Consider the following 19292-nt stretch of genomic DNA (forward strand, 5'->3'; position numbering starts at 1 on the left):
TCAAAATTGGAATAAATTGAAAGTATTAAAAAAGACAATTTTATTATTGGTAAAGAAAGGTGACATTGTACATTGTAGTCTTCTCTAATTTGTTTATTTACACCTCATGCAAGAACTATCAGGTGAGGATCATCTATAATGATAGTGTTTTTATTAAAAATATATACATTTAACAATGTCACTGACATCCAGTCATTATTTTTGGTAAAGAAAATTCACACAGGAACCTATAAAACACCCAAAAAGGACAGTTTAGAAAACCAGTATTGGCAGTTATACTTGTTTTTCTTTTTCTTTTTTTTTTTAGATTTAAAAGTTAGTTGTTATATTGTTGAAAAACAAACATGCCAGTTTTTTGTCCATCTAAAATCTATTTTTTATTGGTTGTTCAAAACATTACAAAGCTCTTGACATATCATATTTCATACATTAGAATCAAGTTGGTTATGAACTCCTAATTTTACCCCAAATACAGATTGCAGAATCACTTCGGTTACACATCCACATTTTTACATAATGCCCTATTAGTAACTGTTGTATTCTGCTACCTTTCCTATCCTCTATACTTGTTTTTCAAGTGAGAAGAATGCACTATTCTTTCAGATTCTTAGCACTCTTCTGTTTTTTTTTTCTTAAAGAGAATTCCGAGGTCATAGTTGAAAAACTGCCCAGTGAAATAAGTAAGAATTAATATTAAAATCTGTATTTTAAATAATTTCAATGATAATAAAATAGTGTTTGTGTTTTGGTAACCCTCTGCTACATACATTTCTAAAGAGACAGGATTGCTATTTTGTGGGACATAGAGTGCCCTTCCTTAAATATTTGGTAACTATCACTGCAAATCATGGTATAAAAAACCTGAATAAAAAAATGTTATGATTTTGGAGATGTGAAAACACATTTAGTGAAGTTCAAGTCATAATTTTCATATAATTTATCTGAAGTTCACAAAGCAGAAGGTAACTTTCTAAATTTGAAAGAAAGCCCATATCAAATTACTATTTGCTAGTAATTAATGGAGATAGCTATTTCATTCTTATTAATATTTGTTACAAGGTTAGAATGTCCATTCTTACAGCCTCCATTTAACATAGGCTTAGCAATTTCTGGTAAAAATCATTAGACAAGAAAATAACAGAAGTAATGTTAAATAAAGGCTAAAAATCTATATGACCTAGGGGGAAAAATAGTAAAATTTATGGCTATAAGATCAATGGAAAAATCAACAGTTCTCTTTACATTTATAAATTAATGATTAGAAAACTTTAGAAATGTAATAACAATAATAAAAGGATAAAGCCCCTGGACCTTTTAAAGTCTGAATGAGATCTTTCAATAAATCCTTTAAAATTATGATATAGAGAATAACAAACTATGAATAATTGTGAAGGTATAACTTATTAATCGATGATATAAAAATGCAATAGTCTGCCCCTGCCAACCCCATTAGTCTGTACATCCAACTGAATCCATTCATAATGTACCCAAATTTTTATTTTAAGGAATGTAAGTACTCATTTAAAAAGTTGTATGGAAGAATAAAAGTACACAATTTAACATACACAATTTTATAAAGGAAAAATAAGGAAGAATCTGTATTTGGGATACACTACAAAGCCCCAATAATAGAAATAGTATAATAATAGTGCACGTACATTGAAATAATCCAAGGTTAAAGAAAAGAGATCATAGATAGAGACACATGTACATATGGGAGCTAGATAAAAATTGTGAAGGCAAAGCAGCAATGGAGTGAAAATTTAGTAGATAATGTTAGGAAAATGTTTTTTATATTAAAAAAGAGATTAAATTAGAATTTGGGTTACCAAAGAGACAAAATTAGCCTTTTGGGTCATCATACGTACATAAAATTGGAAACCAAATGGATTACAGATATAAATGTGAAAAATGAAAATTTTCAATTAATGAGCTAATATAGTATATCTTTGTGAACTAAACAGTCTTTCAAAATCTCAAATGTCATCAACTATAAGCAAAAGTTGGTGGTTTAAATTATATCAAAATAAATAATTTCTTTTCAATGAAGTACATTAGATATAAAGTTAATAGAATGTAGAAGCTGATTATAAGGGATAATCATACAGGGGATAACTGACAAGGGGTCAATATTATAATGGATAAAAAAATCTTGATAATTGAAAATGTAAAACTTTAAACCAAAAGAAAATTGGTCAAAGGGTATACAATAGCAGTTTACAGAAGTGGTTTCCTAAATGGCTGACAAGTATATGGAGAGATGCTCAAACTTAGAAAATCTGAGAAATGCTTATTAAATTCTCAGAAACAACATTTCATAGTAATGTTACAGTAGAAAATCTGAAAATGTTTATTAAAGGTTCAAAAGTGATCACTTAAACAGGCATGAAATATTACTTATTTTTATTGGAAAAGTAAAATCACCCCAAAATGGCAGACATGGGGGCAGGTAGGATTCACTGATACAATGGAAAGTTTTCTGGCTAAATTAAAATTGGGTAGAACCTAGGGATTCCAGTCCTGGGAATGTTTCCTAGTTTAGTCTGTCCTTGGGCTAAAGAAGACAAGCATGATGTTAATCATTGCACTTTTTGTGGCAAAAGAATGTCAGAGGCAAACTGTATTTTCAGAGTATTGGTTCTACCACATGTGAATATGCACAATGGTACACTCTACAGAAATTGGAAGCAAATGGACTATTAATACAGTAATATAAATAATAATATAAATAAATAAATTCCTGAAAAAATAAGCAGCAGTGTGATCTACATCACTATAAAATTATTAAAATTAAAAATACATATTTTACCAGGATACATGCATGTATGGAGACAAATCAAACACATCACTGTGAGATGGGAGAGAGAATGTAAGTGGAATCAGTGATTGTGGGGAAATATAGGAGGCTTTGTAAAGACTGAGGAAAATAACATAGGGAAGTAGGAAATAAAATACAGAGGTGAATGATTAATTAAAGCCTAAATATAAAAGAAAAAGACAAACAAAAGTACATGCATAAATCAAAGAGTGTGTATATATATATATATATATATATATATATATATATATATATATATGGCATAGTCAACAAAGAAATGCTGATAAAAAACAGTAGTTTAAATGGAAGGAGGTATCATAAAAATTAAAATAAAAAGAATTGATTCATGATGCCATATACAAATAATATTTAATAGATTAAAAGGGAAAATGAGTCATTTAAAAGAAAAAAAAATAAATCAAAGCTTAGTTTGACCAAACCTTTTTTAAAGTCAAACTTTTTATCTAGGTAAATTTTTTTAAAAAGTCATAGAGTGATTGGTCAACAATAAAGGAGAATGAAAAGAAAATTAGGTCCTGTGGTCCCACTGGAAAGGTTTTTCCTTAGTGTGACTCAAATAAATCTGGCATTGGTATTAGCCCTGATTAATGGAGGAGTGTTCATCAGGATCATGTATGTTTCTCATCAGTACTCAACTTTGACCTGTGTTTTGTAGATTTGTAATCATTGCTTTTCAGGGAAATCATGGGCTCCTTCTTTAGCTTATAGAGAACTTGACTCATAATTCATCTTCCTTTGGAAATAGACACATGGCAGTTCATTTTAGGTCAAATTGATATCAAAAAGTTTTTATTTTCCTTGGCAAAAAGAAAATCTTCCTGTTTCCCCTGAGTTTCCAGTTCACTTCTGTCCCTGGTGACTAATGTACATCTAGTTTAGCTTGAAGAAGTGGCTAAAGCTTTTTGGGTCCTTCATAGGTAGATCTTGGGTGCTTCACTTACTAAAGTTATTAAGTGCCTCTTTCTGCCTGGATTTTCAGTATCTTTCACTTCTGAGTGTGAAAGTCACTTCACCAGAAACTCAGAATAAAAGAAAAACAAAAACCATATCAGTTAATAAGTTACAGGATTGGTGCTGGGGGATGGGGTTGTGGTGGGAGTGTGTGTGTGTGTGTGTGTGTGTGTGTGTGTGTGTGTGTCTGCACGAGCGAGTGCTGTTTGAACCTTTCATATACATTTTTTTTTTTGCTAAAGACAGTCTTCTTTCCTCCTTTTCCTCTGAGAATTTCTCTTCTAGAAGTAGTAAATTCATTGAGACTTTGTTCATAGTTTGAAACAGTACACATTCATTTTGTCTATGGTTTTTCTATATGGACCCCCCAGGGTGTATTGAACATTATAGGAAATCATCCTCAAACACATATAAACTGAAAAGAATATTTGCTGCCACCTCCTGGGAGCTTTGTGGCATTGCGCTAATGTTCTAGCTTCTGGCTTTGGGAGTTCACTTATGTATTGGGACTAACAGAGGCTCATTAGTTGGATCTTAAGTTTCATTGTTATCACATATGTTAAAATTATGGTAGAGAGTAGGAACATAAAACCTATTTCGTTCTTTCTTGGGTCATATTTAGTTACAATTAAAAGGTAACTCAAAGTTACTTTCTTGGTCAATGAATAAGTAAAAGATAAAGAAGCACTGATTATAGAAACTTGGTTCAAGGAACTTCCAGAAAGGGTTAATAGAAGAGGAAGTTTACATCCATTATTATTTACAGAGAATTATATCTAATAAGAATTGCATTTATATTAGGTATAGGAATCATCATAATTGTCTCTTACAAAGTTTGAATCCCACAATTTTTAAATATGTTATAATATAACCACACGGGTGATATGATATCTGAGCTAACACATGATATCTCAGAAAACATTTTAAAAATCTTTTCAAACATAGTTCCCATAGTTATGGCCATATTATTTGACCACAAGATGGTCAGATTATAATATTGCAGTTCTATATATTTGGGACAGAGATTTTAAAAAAAACAGATTACAGGTACAGTAACAGTGTTCATATTGCTTGTCTACTGAAGAAGATGAGGGATAACACACCAATTTACATTGATATTTCTAGGTTAAAGCACCACAGAGGGGAATCCAATGTACCTTCTATCTTAAGAATTGGTGGTGGGTGGGAGAGAAAGGAATAGATGCTTTTCAAGAGGCAGATGTGACATTAGAAGAGAACACTGAACTTAGAGTACCTACATTTGAAACTCAAAGACTTGGAACCATTTTTCTCCCTCTTCTTTAAGTAAGGGCAGTTTGTACCTAAGAGTTTTGTTGTGAATGGTACTCAGAGGATGGTCTAAAATATAATACAAATCTCCATGACGCTACTGAAAACTCAATAGATGAAAAAGTTAAACCATATACAATTAACATCCATAATTTGAGGAAGAGTATTTACATAACAAGAAGATGACTTTGATGTCATTTCTGTACCCCTGAGTCTGAGGAATGTTTTTTTTTTTCCTTTGGTTTGAGACTGGCTTTCTTCCTTAATAGCATTTCCTTTGTAGCCATAAGAAATGCTCTCCATTTTAGGTGATAGTTGGCAGGATAAAGCAAGGGGGTTCAAATGAGAATAAGTAAACAGTGTGCTCCTCCTATTATTTTCTTCAAGTTTCCACTTACCTGTAGTGTATCCTTCAGGTAATACCAATAGGTGAGTCTGTCTAAAATATTCTAACTCACAGGCCCGTATTCTAGTTCAATCTCAGAAAAAAAGAAAATGGTGTAAGATGGTCCATGGTTCATTGAGAACTTTGTGGTGATATAAATATTTCTCTACATTCTGAGCTCCAGAAATATCTTCCAAAGGACTAGCTATTAGCACAGGAAGGCAATTTAAATTATTTCTTGGAAAAGATAGGGAGGGGCCTAATATTTGCAACAAATTAAAGTCAGGAATATAAGCATAGAAAATTAAAAACTTTTCAAAACTCTAGGGGGAATGTTGTCAGACCTCATTATGTCCTATAATTGGTACATTTTTGTGTTGACAAAATTCAAATAAGGAATATATTGCAACCCACATTACCACAGTATTTGAAGACTTTAAGGCTGATCTATGGTAAAGTATGCCATTCTTTATGAGTTAAGTCCTCTTCCACCTGGAGGAGTAGAGGTAATAAATACCATCAGTGTGCAGGGGTTATTGTGCATATTTCCCATTCTTCTGCCCTAGGATGTTGTATTCCTATCTGTTAAAATTTTTCCCCATTTTTTTCTAAATCTCTATTATCTGTCCAGGTCTATTGTCATTATTTCCTATCCTAATGAACCAACATCCCTTTATCATATATTTTTTTATTGGTTCATAATAGTCATACATAACATTAGGCCTTATTTTGACATAATTATAAATGCTTAGAGTATAGTTTGCTCCAATTAAGTCCTCAGTACTTATCTTTGCCCTCCCCCTCCTCCAACCTCCTGTTTCCTTTCCTTTATTCTACCTATCTTTCTATTTATTTACATTTTCTTAAAAAATTAGTTTCTTGTGGATAGACATGATGATATTCACTTAGTATATTCATATGGTACACTGGAAAGTTAGCTAAGATTAATTCAATTATTTTCCCCTTAACCTGTCAATCTTCCCTCCCTATCAATCCCCTTCTTCCACATCCTTGATCTTTCTTCTATTGTACCAAAATCTATTTAAAGCAGTTAATGTGGACCAATAGGCCAGTAAGTTGATTCATGCTAAGGCTCATAGATCTATGTTCAAGTCCTTTTTAGAATGTTTTGGTCCAAGTCATCTTATACACAAACTTGTTGTTGCCTTTAATGACATATTGCTTAAGTAGAGTTTGAATCCACATTTTGGACCCCAATGTTGACTTCTTCAGGATACTATCATACCTCCAAATACACTTTAGATTGACATGCCAAAGAACTTCCCATAGATCCCTCAGAAAACAGTGGTCCTATCAGTGGTAGGTTTGTAAGCCCAAAAAGTTACCTTAACCTAACCATGGCTTCCTCCCTTCTTCCCTCCTTCTCCTTTTGTAATGGGGTCTTGTTATGTTTCCCAGGCTTGCATCCTCAAATCTCCTGGGCTGGGGGATCCTCCCACTTCAGTCTTCCGAGTGTTTGAGTGTTTGGACTATAGACACATGCTACCATGCCTTGCAAGTTTTTTTATTTTTTATAAATAAATAAATTAATTAATTTGGTGGTACTGGGATCAAAAGCAGGACCTTGCAAATACTAGGCAAGTGTTCTATTCCTGAGCTACCTCTTCCCTCTCCCTTCTTTTCATTAATTTTTACCCAGATCATCTTCCTTGAAGTTGGACTGTTAAGCTTAGCAAGGGAAATGACCCATGAAACTGGCAGCGACGTAAATCACTGCAGTAATTCTCCCCTTCATCTATTCCTAGTCATATGGAATAGACTCAGAAAAGCAAACATATAAGCCTTCCTCATGCACTGCATAGGAAAGAAACAAAGCCCACTAATCCTGTTTTTAAAAGATGAAAAGAAGGAAATGACCTGTTCTGAAGCAATGATGGGCACTTATAGATATTGTCCCAGTGTCATGTTCCACAATTGATCCTTCTCCTGGAACTCATAAACGTAATCCACATGCCACCAACATAGACGCGAACAAGGAAAAAAATAGAAAATGAGAAGTTTTTGCAAATGCTGTTATTCTTACCACCTCTCTATATCTTTATAAAATATCTCAATAATCTATCAAATGACAATCCCTCTTTTCCTTCATATATATGAAATTTTAACACATATTCATTCTGTTGTAAAAGCTATCAGTCTTTTATTAGGAGATTCTAACGTTCAATCAATCCACTTCTTTATGTATCATGCATATGGTAAGCCCTTTGTGATGCTTTATAACTTATATTTCACTTGGAGTAAAATGGGTTCCTTAAATACAGTATCAACATTAAAAATAGCCCAATATTCTTGCTAGAGGACTTTAATAGTGGTAGCAGTATTTTCTTCATTTTTCAGGTATGCAAATATAAGTCCAGCATAAGTGTTTCCCTATTATCCACTTGAAACCAAGGATAATAAACCAATGTAATCTACTTGTCAACTGCAGTTTTTCCTGGGTTCCTTCAAAAATCAGTCTGTTGTGAGTTGAATAATGTCCCTCCAAAAGATATGTTAAAGGTCCATGCTCAAGTGCCTCAGAATGTGACCTTATTTGGAAATACTGTTTTATAGTTTTAATCAGATAAGCTGAAGTTACACTGCAGGACGGGGTTGTTTAACCAATGTGACTGGTGTCCTTATATGAACAGCAGAGAAAAACAGACACAACGGTGAGGGCTACCACATGACACTGGAGGCAGAAACGGAAGTGTTGTGGCTGTACACCAAGGAAAGTCAAGAATTGCTGACAAATCACCCAAAGCTGGGAAGAGGAAAGGAAGGATTCTCCCCTACCGACTTGGTGCATTGGCCCTGCTGAAAACTTCATTTTACATTTCCACCCTCTAGAACTGTAGACAATATATTTCTATGTTTTAATTCACCCAAGTTGTAGTGCTGTGTTATGTCAGGCATAGAAAACTAATATATAGTTCATAACTGCTTTTAGTCTCTGTTTTTTCTGCTGACAAGCATAATAATTTTAGTATATTTTCAGTTTCTAAGGGAGACAGTGGATGCATATTTTTGCACATATTATTGCATTGCTTGAATGCCTCCATGTCTTCTCATCTCGTGTCCAAGAGAGGCACTTTCAAAGAGCTAATGAAAGCTCCCACTTGTTAATTACTGGTCCTTTTCTAAATTAAGAATGATATTTCATCATAGGCATAGACTTACTCCAGTTGGATTTCCCCTCTTCAGGTCCCTAAAGTGTTGTATAACTTCCCATCTCGTATATGTGTATTTTTTCATCGTTCAATCTTATAAGGCCCATTTTCCAGACCATAATGTCTGTCCATACCTTGCTATCTGAGAAATTATAAAAATGTACACCATGTTATTATAAAGTTTTCTGAAAGTAAGAAGCACTGCTAATACTCATTGAGCAGATTTATCTTTCTATTTTCAAGGGACTATTGTAAACAAGTGAAAAGATTGTTTCCTTTGAGGTTGAGCGTCTGCTTTCTCTACTTGAGTAGATATGACGCTGCTTCTTTAGCATCCTTTGTAACTGATCATGGGGAGAGGCCTATTTTTCTATGGGGTAAGAAATTCCTCGGGGAGATTAACATAGGGACCAAACACATGGCAGGCCTTTTTATGTATGCTATGGACACCTCCAATTATCCTTCATTTCATATTCTTGAATATGCAATTTCCATTTAAAAGTGAACCCTGTGTGCATTTCTGTATTAGAATGTTCTTTTCATATACTTCATAACATGCATATTTCAGTTCCAAAGTAATTTTCCATACTTCCATAATAGAATAAATATAAATTAATGCTCAGTTGGCCGACTGTTGTCTTCCAAAAGGCATAAAACTTGAGGCTTCCTCCAATAATTATCTATGAAAAGTCTCAGTGGTATTCCCAGGATAAAAGTAATGGAATTTGGTTAAAAGCTTTCATCAGTGTGATGACATATTGTGGACACTTCTGATTATATTTGAGAATTGGGATTTAATCTCCTGGGACGTACATTTGAATATTCTTTGGAGCTCCAAGAGTACCTGCTGCTATTCAGAGCCCCACTCAAATCTAGCTTTTCTCAATCTCCTGGCAGCTTCATAAATAAAGAATAATAATGTTTCTTGATATGACATATGATTTCTCTACAAATCAATCAACCTGATCAATTAAGTGCTTTTGATTTGGAGGCCATAGAACAATACCTTACTTGGATTGATAAAGGAAGAAATAATAATAGACCAAATAATTCCTAAGACAATATTGCTGTTTGCTTGGCCTTGTATTTTAGCAAGTTTAATCAGCCAGTCCCCTGGTGGTTATATTATTTATCATCGCTTGTAATTCAGTCTTAAATATTCAGATTAAGATATCAGCATTTTGTCATCAGAATAATGAACAGTAATTTACAATTGCTTGAGTGTGCCACCTCAACAGAATGTGGCAATAAACAGGATAATTTAAATGTCTTCTGGGAGCATAGTAATTATGTATTGGAATCCACTCATACTGGATTTAAATTTCTTCTGAAATAGAAATAAAGAATATGCTATTAAAATAGATCATAAAATAATAGTACATATCTTGAATTGTTAATGCCATGTCAGTTATGGCTAAGCAACCACATTATTTAGTCCTCAGTAGCCAATCATAAACCTCATTGGCTACAGGTCATACTGGATGATTATACAAAAAAGTTGTGGGTACTAATACATACATTTTTTTTTGTATATCCAGGATTGAACTCAGGGGCACTCAACCACTGAGCCACATTCCCAGCCCTATTTTGTATTAGAGACAGGGTCTCACTGAGTTGCTTGGTGCCTTACCATTGATTGCTGAGGCTGGCTTTGAACTCATGACCCTCTTGCCTCAGCCTCCTGATTAGAGGCATGTGCCACTGCGCCTGGCATACATACATCTTACAGAGTTCCTTGATGTATATTATGAATTTGATTGTATTCTTATAGTTCTTAAGTTCCCATGTGGCTTATTCTTTTAGAAAAAAATAAACAGAAGATTTGTATGACCCAATGATTTGGCTAAGTGAAGTGTCCTCCATTCAAACATATAATACATATCCAGTAATAATTTTTGGTAGAGGTGATACAATATACACACATTGCTTTCATTTTTAAATTAAGACTTTGAGACTTATTTTTATATCTCTCAAAAGAAAAGCCTAAGTCTTGATGGCTTCAATGGTGAATTCTACCAAACATTGGAGAAAGAATTAATGTCAATCCTTTATAAATTTTTCCAAAAAGTTGAAGATGAGGGACCCCTTTTAAAATCATTTTAGGAAGCCAGCATTGCACTTTAAATTAATCTACTTTCAATTAATAATACTAGTAGACTAAATAATCCTAATAGACTCCCCTCCCCATCATTAAATGGCATTTTGGAAAGTTAAGCTAGAAAATCTATGCATTCTCTTGTTCTTCTACTTCACCTTCCTCTCAGATGAGTACATGAAATGACCTGAGCAGTTGGAGAAGTTGTCTGTGTCATAAGCATAATATTAGGGGACACTTCAGTGTCATTGTATAATCAATCCAAATTTTCTTGCATTCTCAATGTCTTTGGAGCTTCAGAAAGATGATTACATTTAGTCTCTAATGGTGGAATTTGATTATTCCATCTTTAAGGTATTCTTTGTGTAGCTCCATCTTTATCCACCTCATCAGATTGGAAGTTTTTCCATCTACCTAGATCTTTTAAGGTTGTAGTTAATTTAGTATCCTGAGTAAGTCTGCAATAAATCTTTCTCTTTTTTTAAAGAAAAAAATTTGTAGTTGTAAGTGGCAGAATGCCTTTATTTTGTTTTTTTATTTTTATGTGGTGCTGAGGATCGAACCCAGTGCCTCACGCATGCTAGACAAGCACTCTGTAGCTAAGCGACAGCCCAGCCCTGTAACAAATCTTTCTATTCAACTATTCTGAAAGTAATGGAAATATCTCCCTCTATGCTAATGCATAAAATCCAAGTTAATATTGGGTTAGCTGGAAGTTGATGACATCCATTTACAGTATGATCTAACTCTTTGAATAATATCCCTGCAACTCTGATGTCTCTTGATTTTCAGCTCTTACAATATATATTATCTTAGTAGTGACTATGGATTAAATGGAGGTCACATTCCAATCAAAGAAATATCTTCCTAACTCCATGTTAGTGCCTGTCCTTCCTCATTGCAGACAGGCTATTGTGGACTTGGCAATCTTAGGATCACTCTGGTATTTTCATTTTTGGTAAAGCAGCCCAGGTAACAAATTGGCTTAACTTCCATCCATCTGAACTTCCTGTTAATACATTTAGTTCTTTTCTCAGCTTTAGATCTATCAGCCACAAGTTCCACTGATATGTATTTCTTCTTCTCAATGCTGATAGAGCTACTGTGACATTAAGTAACTGGTGGCCTTGGAGCTATATATTTTTAATAATTTTAGTATATTAACAAAACCATGTTATTAATGGTTTCTTCCCCACCTCCCCACAATTTACCTTTTTTTCTTCTGAATAAAGCCTTAACTCTCATTTAAATTATGGAGATGAAGATGTTTCAGATATCCTCATGTCACCAATTGCAACAGTTAACAGATTTTTATGTAGGTTTGAGTAATTGAAGCTCCACAGGGTATAGTCACATAGATTTTAATAGAGATAAAAGATACAGCATCTCAGCAAATGAAATAGCAGTCACAGTGAGGTCCAAAATCTTCCAGTAGCAGTTCCAGGATTTTCCTCATTCTCACAGGACATATTTTATTTTTGGATTGTGAAATGCCAAGATATGTACCAAAATGGTTTGGTCCCTAGAGAGACAAAGCTCAAGTTTGGTAAGAGGTCTTTTATACTCCACTGTTCCTGTATTTAAAAAATGGCATGTAAAAAAGCTATACGCATATCATTATCATAAACAATCTAGTACAGTGTACATCCAGCAGAGTTTCAGACTATAAATAGTATGTTATTATTTAATAGGATATTTCATTATTTTCTTGACCAGGCATCAGTCCCCAATTTCCCAGTGTTCGTGGAGGTAAACATAGACAACTAACACATTCATGAAGCTCTTCATTTTACAGCAAATTTGAATTTTTTTTTACCAGTCTCCTATACTCTATAGCTAATGTAACATAATAAAAAAGAAAAACTGCATATTTCCATTAGTTTTATAGAATACATTGGATTGGAATAGAGTTTGAAATTTCTTTTCTTGCTTGATAAATTATAACACCTAATCAGATTAGTGAACTCCTAGCTTTGTCTCTGATACTGCTTAAACTACTCTTAAGTACTATTTCCGCCATCTTTTTCTTACATTTTTCCCTCCCTCCTCCATTTTTGTTCTGTATCTCTCTTCTTTATAACTCACCACTGCAGCAGGTATTTGAGTTGATGACTCAGTTACAAAAAAGACAATCTAGCTTTTTATTGATATCCAATTTAAAATTCACTATTGAAGAAACAAATTGCTTAGATGATTTGATTCACATTAAAGCAATGGTGAGAAGGCTTTTAAAACTCCAATCTTGTTAGTCTTTGCCTAAGTAAAACAAACAAAAACCACAAATTAAAATGAGGATAAAAAATTATTCCAATGTCTGAATTGAGATAATGTTGCATCTTGAAGAAAAGCTAGTAGTGTTTTGGGAAATTAATCAGGTGATAGGTTGGAAAGATGATCTTAGCAATATTGTGAGTCTTATGTATCAGACTCTGGTATAAGAATATGCAGTTCTGCTAATAAGTTCTATTTTGAAGTGCCTTATAAAGCATTACACTCTAATGAACTTTTTGTGATCTTTTAGAATTACTAGGCACATTAAATTGGAGAAGAGGAAATTACTGTAGAAACCCAATGCTATTATATCATACATCATTTTCAACTACTCATCAAATTGTAATACAGTCATTACTTTATAGGTTTGTTTACTCCATATGTTCAAATCTTGAGGAAAGGGAGTGTAGCAATTTCCTTCTCTTGCAAATAATGTTCAGAAATGTTGCTCATATGCAATAGTAGATATGAATATGTTTTATGAACTTCAAGATTCTGTAACATTTACTGTGAAAAATATAATTCATAAGAAATAAAGATAAAAATACTGTTTTAATAAAATTGTCTCTTAGAGTCCATATAAAACTGGTGAAAACTAGTTAATACATTATAATATATTTATTTTTAAAAAGCTTGTTATTCTCGATATGGAGAAGAAAAATATACAACTAATTTTTGTTTTATTTTTATTACTTCACTGATGAAGATGTTTATTAAGTATTTCATGGATCAATTTTGATTGTAAAATCTTAAGTAAATCCATTCCATTAAAGTAATAAGATTTTTCTAAATAAATGAAAAAAAAGTTTAACATCCTTAGTGGAGAGATACAAATCAAACTACACTGAGATTCCATCTCACTTCAGTTATAATGGCAATCATCAAGAATACAAATAACAATAATTTCTGGTGAGGATTTGTGGGAAAAGGTATGCATTGTTGGTAGGACTGAAAATTAGTACAATTGCTTTAGGAAACAGTATGAAGATTCCTCTAAAGATTCGAAATGGAACCACTATATGACTCAGCCATCCCATTCCTTAGTATCTATCCAGAACACCTCAAATCAGCACACTACACTGATACATGAATACCAACATTTATAGCAACACAATTCACAATGGCCAAATTATGGAACCCACCGAGGCCTCTGTCAACAGATGAGTGGGTAAAGAAAGTACATACACACTCACAAAGGAGTTTTACTCAGCCACAAAGAAGAATGAAATGATGTCATTTGTGAGTATATTGATGGAACTGAAGAACATTATGCCAAGTGAATTAAGCCAAACTCAGAAAGTCAAGGGTTAAATGTTTTCTCTCATATGTGGAAGCTAGAGAAAGAAAGAGGAGAAAAAAGGATTAATAAAAATGAATCTCAGGAAAATAGAAGGGAGACCAATAGAGTAAGAAAGGGGACTTAGTGGGTAGTAAGGGGAGGAGGGGAAGGCAAGGGAAACTACTGAGAAAGGAAATCTACAATTTACATTATGTCCATGTACAAATAGACCACAATAAGTCACACATACACACACACACACACACACATGATGGACTAATTAAATCACAATAACAATAATAGAAGGAAGATAAATAGAGCAGAGCAAGTGGATTGGAGAAGGAGGAGAGGAGGGAAAGGGAAGGTACTGGGAAATGAAACTAATCAAATTATATGCCGGTACAAATATGGTATAATGAATCCCACTATTATGGAGAATTACAGTTTACCAATAAACAGAACTATTTGGAATTTAAAGAATGTAATGAAATTTTCTAAAATTGTACTTAAACTATATTAATTGAAAACCATGTTATTAGTGGTTTCTTATCCCCTTGAATTTACCTTTCTAATGTAAGAGTTGTCAAAAGTATTCTTTCCCTTATGTAAATAATGTGACCATTATATGTTACGTAGGTTTAGTGCAACTCTTTTCTCAGTCCTTAGTTCCTTGTAAAATTCTCAACTGAACATTGTATCCCCAATGTCCAGTAAAGGGTTTGTACATAGTGGTATTCAGCATATATTTTTGACTAAATTAATTTATTAAGTAGGACACTAGAAGAATTTCTCAATTCTTTTTTTAAACTTTAATTTGTTATATATGACAACAGAATGCATTATAATTCATATTATACATATAGAGTACAATTTTTCATATCTCTGGTTGAACTCAAAGTAGAGTCACATCCTTCATATCTTCATACATGTACTTAGGGTAATGATGACCATCGCATTCCACTGTCTTTCTTACCCTCGGGACCCCTCCCTTCCCCTTTCTCCCCTTTTCCCCTTTGTCATATCTAGAGTTCATTTAATCCTCCCATCCCCCCCCAAAAAAACATATTATAAATCAGCATTCTTCAATCAGAGAAATCATTTGGCATTTGGTTTTTTGGGATTGGCTAATTTCACTTAGCATTGTATTTTCCAGCTTCATCCATTTACTTGCAAATGCCATCATTTTATTCTTTTTTAATGCTAAATAATATTTCATTGTGTATATACACCACATTTTCTTTATTCATTCATCTACTGAATGGCATCTATGTTGGTTCCACTGTTTAGCTATTGTGGAGCAGGTGGCATCACTATACTGAGCTTAAACTATACCACAGAGCAATAGTAACAAAAATGGCATGATATTGGCACCAAAATAGACTTGTAGACCAATGGTGCAGATTAGAGGACACAGAAGCTAACTCAAATAATTACAGTTATCTTATATTTGACAAAAGCACCAAAAACATACATTGGAGAAAAGATAACCTCTTCAACAAATGGTATTGGGAAAATTAGAAATCCATATGCAACAAAATGAAATTTAACCCTTATCTCTCACCATGCACAAAACTCAACTCAAAGTGGATGAAGGACCTAGGAATTAAACCAGAGAACCTGCACCTAATAAAAGAAAAGGTAGGCCCAAATCTCCATCATGTCAGATTAGGCCCCAACTTCCTTAATAAGACTCCTTTAGCGCAAGAATTAATATCAAGAATCAATAAATGGGATGGATTCAAATTAAAAAGCTTCTTCTCAGGAAAAAAAAAACAATTAGTGAGGTGAATAGAAAGCCTACTAATTGGGAAACAATTCTTATCACACTCACATTAGACAGAGCACTAATCTTTAGAATATATAAAGAACTAAAAAATCTTAACACCAAAAACACAAATAACCCAATCAATAAATGGGCCAAGGAACTGAACAGACACTTCTCAGAAGATATACCTGATTTCCAAAAATAAAAATTGTTTAAAAATATATTTTAAAGAGATTTGTCACCTAAAATATTAGACTTCATAGTTTTTACTAATTAAAATATTAATAATGACATTGTGACTTTGAACACTTTCTGAGTTTTCTCACATAGAGAAAGTGAAAACTTAATTGGTTTCTGTCATGTTCTTTAGCTTAAAACTTCTGTGATATTAAATTAAAACATAAAAAAATTCCAGGCATTATTTTAATTTGTATTGATTTAAATTATCTTGATATTTTGGAATATTTTAGATTTATACACAAGTTGCAAAGATAGTGAAAGAGTTTTTATACTTGTAATCTTGATGAATGGGATTTTATAATTGCTAGTTATTCAAGTACTACTGTGTAACCTTGGAACATTATTTTATTACTTCATACCTTAGTTTACTCATTTATAAAAGGATAAATCCTACTATATAATTTCTACAGAATTTCCCAGCTTTAAGATTCTCTGGCTTTAAATATAAAACACAGTGCTGACATGTTCTTTTTTGTATTTTAATGCTAATATATTGTGTTTTCTAGTATGTATTTGTGTCTCTGTGCATGCATAAGTACCACTCCTGCTTTGTTTAATAAATTGTTATTTCTCAGAAGCCCAACATTGTATGACAAATTTCAGTATATCTACCCTATAGCTTAATAGACTTTCCTAAAACACTTTAATTCAATAATGTGTTATCTACTTACCTGAACTTATTCCCAGAATAATTCATTCTGGATTAAATTTTTTTTTATCTTAACATATGGGTTTACTTTTGTCTTGTGGTTTTTTACTTATTGTATAGTTTGGCTGTTTGTCTTCATTCCAAACAAGGTTGGGGATGGCATTCAAAAAGAATAAAGATGCAGTAAGGTAAAAATTGAATAATAATACATTTAATTCACAGTGATTAGTTGCTTTATTTCAATAATAATACCTAGTTCATTTTTTTTTCAATAATGACATTACATCATTTTGCCAATTATAGTTTGAATTATTAATCTCTTTGAATTAACTTTGCTTTGGTAGATATATTTTAAGCAAAAAAGCTCTCACATTTCAGAAAATATCTTAGATGAACATTTGCCCTGTTTCCAAAAGGTAAAGGGCAGAGGAATGTTATTTTTGAGCTTTAGTTCAGTCTCAACCAACACATTCACAACACCAGATTTAATTGGGTGTGTGGGAAACTGTCCCTAACGCATCAGAAGTTTCTCCATTGCACAGATCCTTCACTCCAACTTCAAATTGTTTGGGGAATTGGGGAACAATTATAATAACTGTTGCATAATAAATATTTACTCTCCTGCCTGTGTGGTATCAAGCATGGTTTATTGAACTTGACTTTAATTCAGACTGCTGACATAAACACTATGAAAAAAGTCCTGGTTCCTATAGGAGGTGGAAATAATTTATCGTGATCAAGGTGAGTCCTGCATACTAGAATCTGTACCATAACTCAACCAAACTCTATCTATAATAAATGTTATTAATATGAATCTGTACTATAAATAACCTGAAGCAATACAGGCAGGCTCCATTTTATTTTCTCCAAATGCAGCTGCAAATTATTATTGTATTTTTATTTGCATAATATCTGTTAATTCTAAAAGTAATCTCCATATACTATCTTATCATTTCCTTGCCATATTCTTACAAGAAAATTAAGGTAGGTGTTTTTCTCAATGATATACAAATGAGAAAATTGAGGTCATCAATTACAAAGAACTTCAAACCAAAGGCTGATTCTAGTCTGAGGCACTATTCCATTTTGCTAGATCCATATCATAGATAGTCCAATGAGCCCCATGTACTTGCAGTCCATGAACTGGTGATTGCATACATAGTAAGGCAACTTGTTAGTACTGATGGAAAGATGATTAAAACCTTTTGCAGGTGAACAATTCGGACATTATTAAGTTGCCCTGAATTAGAATCCACAAGTACCACACAGGGAAATTGCTCAAATGTCAAGAAAATAAACATTGATGTATTCAGTCAAAACCCATCTGCTGTGTGTAGCCACTCTGTTAGAGTTGGGTATAGAGGGATGAATAAGGAAGGCAGTGATTCCCTATTTCTCTTGTAATCTCCTAATAAACATGGTAGCCAATTTAAAGTGCTAGGAGCAAAAGAAAAGCAAAGACAGCAAGACAGGCCTGGTTTGAGGTAGATTTGAATTGGTAAGACATTCCAACTCCGGAAAGGAAGGCTTAGAGCACATGGCAAGGTAAGTTCCATTAGCTTAGGATGCACTGCTGTTAAGTGTGTCTGGAAGTGGAAGACAACAGGCTCCCCAAGCCTGAACCCCAATTTAACCCTAGGTAGGGTTATGGTTAGAATATCTCGTGACCTTTTGGAATATCTCTGTGACTTTGTCAGTGCCTTGTTGTTTTTTTTTTTTTTGCATTTGTGACTGGACTTACCAAAATTCTCATGCTTCTTATCCAATGTATCCCCCTGGTTAATTTCTGAATCCCACTTGAGAATTTTGATGTATCATAAGAATTCCTATAGAATCAGTGGAGTGTCATTGGATCCTTTCTCTGGGCATTGTTGAATGAGTACAGTTAATTAATTATTGTGACCCTAGTTTCTCTATGGTTCTCCGAGCACTTTCTGATGTTGACATATAAATTCTCTAGACTTTAGAGATACCATTTGTGCATGATAGTAATGTAAAAGGAATGGACTTAGGATCTTGCCTCTGCCCATTATTATCCATGGGACCTTGGCCCAGTGAACTCTTTAAACACAAAATATAGCACATAGGATGCTCCATTAGGCTGAATAAAATAAAAATTGATAACCTTTTTTGGTCTCACCTTTTCATCTCTAAACTTATATATATTTCCTGTCTTTCTCTTCAAAGTTTAAATGTTATATTTATTTTTAACTAAATTTTTCTGTGAAGAGAGACTATTCCTATTCAGTTGGATTTCTGACTCTAAGCAATATTTGTTCTAGTAATTTTCCCAAATACTATCATATAATGTGAATTGTGATGAAATTCTCAAAACTATCACTCCTTGCAGCAATTAAA

The sequence above is a fragment of the Marmota marmota genome, unplaced genomic scaffold (genome assembly GCF_001458135.2).
Source record: "Marmota marmota marmota unplaced genomic scaffold, marMar, whole genome shotgun sequence".
Lineage (NCBI taxonomy): Eukaryota > Metazoa > Chordata > Mammalia > Rodentia > Sciuridae > Marmota > Marmota marmota.